Raw genomic sequence first — 5,850 nt, forward strand, 5'->3', positions numbered from 1 at the left:
TTTTGGGACCCCTCCTGGAGATGCCAGATAATCATAGGGCCATAAAGAGAAGAAAGAGAGAGACAGGGTAAGAGAGAGAAAGGGGAGAGTAAGCATCTCTCTAGCACCTGAGTCTTGAAGGTGAGGACTAAGACTTTATAAGAGTCACCGAAAGAGTGAAGGTCTGGGTGGTGTGTGATGTTTGGTTCTCTGTTATAATGTCCCTGGAGATTACACAGTCCTTTGAGGGAGACCTACAAAGCCTATGCTGGTAAACTACCAGCTGGGAAGGGGAATAATTTTGAACCCAAGAGTCTAATCTGCCCAAGAAAAGAGTCCCTGAGGGCCACTGTGGCCTTAAAGGCTGGGGTGGGGTGTTTTTCTCCCCACAGGTGGGCAAAGAGGTTTTCTGGATTGTCAATGGTCAAATCCTCCTGCCACCACCATTGGGTTTAGGACTCCAAGAAGGGGAAACTCACCAATTGAAGGCTGGTGGTGGATAGAGTTCTGGTGTTCGAGAAAATGGGTTCAGGCTTTCCAGTGAGTGGCACTTCTGAAAGAAGAGGGACCCAAAAGTGGATTTTAACTCTCTCCTGAGATTCAACAACAATGAAAGGAAAGTGACCACAACATTCAGATCAACCAAGAGATCTTTATTACAGCAGTGCAACAGAGGAGAAAAGAAAGAGAGAGAGGAAGAGAGAGAGAGAGAGAGAGAGAGAGAGAGAGCATGCACAAGAGAGAGAAAGACAGAGAAAGTAAGAGAGATAGCAAGAGACAGAGAGGGGCCCAGCAGGAGGGAGTTTTTATAACCCAAATCTAATGGGGTCTCTGGGTCTGCAAGCTGCCTTGTTGGCACAAGGGGGTTAAGTGTTCGGCCTTGAGTGGTGGGCTGAGTGTTCAGCCTTTAGCAAGGGGGCAAAGTGCTCAGCCTTGAGCTGGGGCTTGGGCATTTGGGCTTAAAGCAAACAGGTGATAAAGAACCAGAGAGTTTGAGAGGCCAGGTCATCCTGCAGCTAACTTTGTTTGGCATGCCCTGCAGACAGCTTACTCAGCCTGTCCTGCACCTAACAGAAATAAGCCCAATTTTTATGTTGGCATCCACACAAAATCTAACACTAAATACACTTTGCATTCTTGTCCCTCATTATATCCTAAAACATTCTCTTCTTTCTTGCTGGACACTATGTTTTCAACATTCCTTCATGGTTCTGTCCATGTCTTAGCAAATCTGTAAAAAGTGGGAAATGTCAAACTTGAAGAACTTTGTTTCCTAAACCTTAAGACAGAGGATGGAGGACAATATTTAGAATCACCTAAGAAAAAAAGAAATTATTTTATTCAATCCATAATGGATATATTGGTAGGAATAATAAACATAAAACTCACAGTCTAACATGACACATGATAAAATTTTCTCTTGAGTATAAACTGCCATACAAGTTTAAAATTTCTAATAGAATTTAAATACATAATCTGAACCTATATAAACTAAACTTAATAAAAATAATAGCCACTATACACATTATGGAAATTAAGATAAATCAGAATAATAAAATCTTTATACATTGTACAGATAAGAGAATAAACACCAAGAAAAATAATTTCATAGTATTAAAAAAGCAAAAAAATAACAAGTAGTTTAATTTCTGAAATAGTATCTAGTAGATACTCAACAGGTATTTGTTAAATAAAAGAATGTACTTGTCCAAGGAATTAGATTGTGCCTGATGGGAATTAATCAGAAAACACTTGTTTTTTAAAACAACTTTTTTTAATATAATTCACATAATATTCAATTTATTTATTTAAAAGATGTTTTTAATCGTTTTTAGTATATTCAGTATGTGAAATCACCATAATCAATTTTAGAACATTTTTGTTACCTCCAAAAAAAAAGCTTGCACTCATTAGTAGTCATTCTATACCTCCCTTTCTCCTACTCCTCAGACTCAAGTGACAACAATTTATCTACCATTTGTTTATAAGATTTTGCTTTTTCCAGATATTTCTTTTATTTTTATTTTTAGACTTAAATACTATAATATGCAATGAAGAAAAGAGAATGCAAGTTACAATAAATAAAATGCTAGAGTACTTAAGAACACAACTTCCCTCACTTTTTCTATTAGCATATAAAAGCTACTAATATGCAAAAACCATAATTTAGTCCTTTGAATTGCCCTGAAGCTATGTTCTGAAGGGTTTGTAACACTTAAGAACTGGCATTAAAAAGGCAAAAAGCATTATAACTCATAAACAGCACGCAAATCTTACTTAATCTCTAAAAATAATAGAAATGCAAATGTTTTATTTGCCATAGAAATAAAAAAAAGAAACATCAGTGGAATGAATTGGACAACATGATTCACACTTCATTACAAGCCGTTTTCCCAAATTCACAACTTTCACATTTGGGTGATCTTAAAAAAAAAAAAAAGTTTAAAAAGTAAAGAAAGAAACTTTCACTAGATGTAAATAGGCCAAGTCATTTAATCCCAACACATGTTTAAATTGACTACAATTTTCTAGCTGGGAATGTATTTTCCTTATTTTAGTGAGCTTAAATAATGTACCCATGGTAATGAATGAGGCCTGGCTTTAGGTCCAGAAACCTTCTCTATCAATCTGTTTCATTATTACTCCAATATTATGAAACACAATAAGACGTTTTCTTGGTTCAGTTTTAATAGTAATAAGAATTTTTAAAATCCATGCTACTTCGTAGTTTTTCAGAGTTTTTTTCTCTGAAATGTGGATTTTGAAATTCTTAGGTAAGCTATATAATTATATAAAGTCCATTTCCATGTGTTCATAAACTTTAGCACCCAATAAAAGTAGTAGGAACTGGGCTATATAAACTACTTCCTCATCTCCACCCCTTAATTACCAGTAATGAGTTTCATTTAGGGAACAAAGAGGAACAAGTACCATAGCCTACAGGCATCTAGCAATGGAGGGAATTCAGACAAAGAATTTAAGGCTCTGGAAAAGTTAAGTCATAGTGGAAACTTCTGGAGTGGAGCTGAACTCTTATACTCTTTTCCCAGCTGCAGACTTAGATAAGGTGTGAGGTGTTTAGTTTGTGCATGGGACCCACTATAAACTGACATTTTATCCATCTTTTTTTTTCCTCCAAGAAAGAAAAGAAATGGAAATACAAGTGCTTGTTACCACATGCTTTTAAGGCTTAAAAGCCTATCAATAAGCATGTTGTATCCGTGATTGAGGAGATCACTTTATAAATTGCCAGAAGAATCTTCTCTAATGAAGACTGAAGTCACTCTCTCTCCCCAAGAGCCATGAGGGAAAAGAGAGATAGTCCGCTACTTGCACATGAAATCTCCCTTTCTCCTCCGACCTCCCTATTCCTCTCCCAAACAGGCCAGGCTGCCTTGGGAGGTGGCTGGGAGAAAAAGAAACGCTCAGTCCCCCATGGCAAAGTCTTTGGTCTTTTCCTCCTGGTCCCCCATTTTGTAGCAGAGCAGAAAGCACAGGTGAAGAGGGTTGTCCTGGGAGGGAAGCAGCATGATCTCTGCTGAAATGACCCTGCCTTGCTCCACTTGTACTGTCTCCTTTAGGTAGAGGAGTGTCCTGCTTCAAGAGTGTCGCCTGGTGAAAAGGCGAGATGGACAGCACCACCAGTTTCTCCGAATCTCCCCCAGGGAAGGTCACCTGGAACCAAAAGGCCAAACCATGCATGGGCGCCCAGTCATAACAGCTGTAGAGAAATCGCCTACTCACCTTGCCTCCAGCTCCAGCTCCAGGAAAGCGCAGGCCAGCTGGAGCTGAGAAAAGTGCTGCAGCCAGGCCAACACATCCTGGCCGGACAGACCCTGCACTAAGATCTCTGAGTGCCTCATAAGGCAGCTTGTGGTGAAACTCTAGGCAACTCATGTCCATGCCTTAGTGCTGCTTCACCTTGCTCCAAAAGCCTAGGCACCACTCCAGCATCTTGTCGCTGATGGGGGCTACAAAGAACTCAGTGAAAACCAGTAGGAGAAAACCGACCTCCCTCAGCCACTGAGTGTGCAAGTGCAGCACAGAGCTCAGCATGGACTCATGCAGAAGTCCACAGCCCATTCACTCGCTCACGATGGCATCCACCTTCTCTGGCAAATCCACCATCTTCACCGGACCCTGCAGGACATGCACTTGGTCATCCAGCCCGTTGAACCGCCCTACCTCTTGGGCCTCTTGCCAAATGGCACTATCAGCCTGGGCACAGAATATGCTCAAAATGCCAGTGCCTGCGCCCACCTCCAACAAGGTCTTCCCTTGCAGAGCTGCCCAGTTCTGCAGGATGCCAAGGCGGTAGGCATTGGTGAGAACGCAGTTGGAGATTCTCTTCTCCCTGACATGTCCTTGTAGCACTCCTCCTTTGCTGCCGCCCCCTCAGGACTCTCCAGATATTTCATATAAATGGAATCATACAATATGTTGTCTTTTGTGATTGGCTTCTTAACATGATGTTTTCAGGTTTCACCTACAGTGCAGCATGTATCAGTACTTCATTTCTTTTTATTGCCAAATATTTCATTTTAGGGATACACCACATTTTATTCAGTTGACAGATCCTAGGGTCATTTACATATTTTTGGCTCTTATGAATAATTCCATATGAAATTCATGTGCAAGTTTCTATATGAACATTTTATTTTCAATTCTCTAGCATATATACCTTTGGGACTTACTGGGGCATATGCTCTTTCCCCTTACTGATTAAGGGTAAGTTCAAAGAAAAAAAATGGAACTGTTAATTCTGGCTGAGAAATTAGAAAAGACTACTTGGTAAAAGTGGTATGTGAGCTAAGTTTTGAAATAGGAGTGATAGGATTCAACCAGAAAAGGGAAAATGAGATGACAGAAAGTCAGACATTTTGACTTGAATAACATTAGACTTATGTTTGCATATCATTATCCACAGTACATGTATGAAAACACAAATAGGTGTAAATATATTTTATATACAACAAGAGATATGAAAGCTGTGCTTTGTAAGTGTAATATGAATTGTAATGTATTCCGCTGTCATATAAAAAAATCAATTAATAAAAGGCATTTTAAAGAGTGGTATATCAGTAGTAAATCTTCATCAACACAGCATGTGTTTTTACTTCTGAATGTTTTATTTGTATATTATAGTTACAAATAATAGTGGGGCTCATTTTGACATAATTATATATCATGGAATAAAATTTTCTCCACTTCAGTCCCCAGTTCTTCCCCTTTTCCTCTCCTTCCCCCTCCTTTTATTTCCTTTCTACTCTAATGTTCTTCCTTTTATTTATTTATAATTTTAAAATTTAGTTCTTTATATAGAAACATAAAGGTCAAATTCACTGTGGTGCATTCACATGTACATAGCATAATTTGGTCAATTTTAATCCATTGTTCCTCTCCTTTCCCATTCCTTCTCCCTCCCCATCCATTGCTCCACTGATCTCCCTTCTATTTTCACAGGATTCTTCCCCCACTTTTTTCCTTTTCTTTGGTCAAGCTTCCTTCTATAAGAGAAAACATTCAACCTTGACTTTCTGAATCAGACTTATTTAATATATATATATATATATATATATATATATATATATATATATATTAGTAGAATACTCACAAAATTTAATATTTAACTAGAGCTCTACAGTTTCATGGCATTGAGTACATTCACATTTGTACAACCATCACCAACATCCATCTTCAGAACATTTCCATCTTGGCAAATTGCAAATTTTCACCCTTAATAAAGATAATCCCAGTCTCTGGAAACCTTTACTCTACTCCTAGAGTACTTTTGGACTGTTTCTTTTTCACGTAGTAAGAGAGGTCCACCACTGACTAATGGGTGGTGTCTATATTTACAGGCCTTGCTGC

At 38.6% G+C, this 5,850-nt stretch overlaps 1 pseudogene; it reads right to left on the reverse strand.

Annotated features, from left to right (window-relative positions):
* Window positions 1-3,404: 3,404 nt before the first annotated feature.
* Window positions 3,405-4,397, reverse strand: LOC101956050 (protein arginine N-methyltransferase 6-like; annotated as a pseudogene).
* Between the last annotated feature and the right edge of the window lie 1,453 nt (window positions 4,398-5,850).

Source organism: Ictidomys tridecemlineatus, chromosome 11, assembly GCF_052094955.1.
Source record: "Ictidomys tridecemlineatus isolate mIctTri1 chromosome 11, mIctTri1.hap1, whole genome shotgun sequence".
Taxonomy (NCBI): Eukaryota; Metazoa; Chordata; class Mammalia; order Rodentia; family Sciuridae; genus Ictidomys; species Ictidomys tridecemlineatus.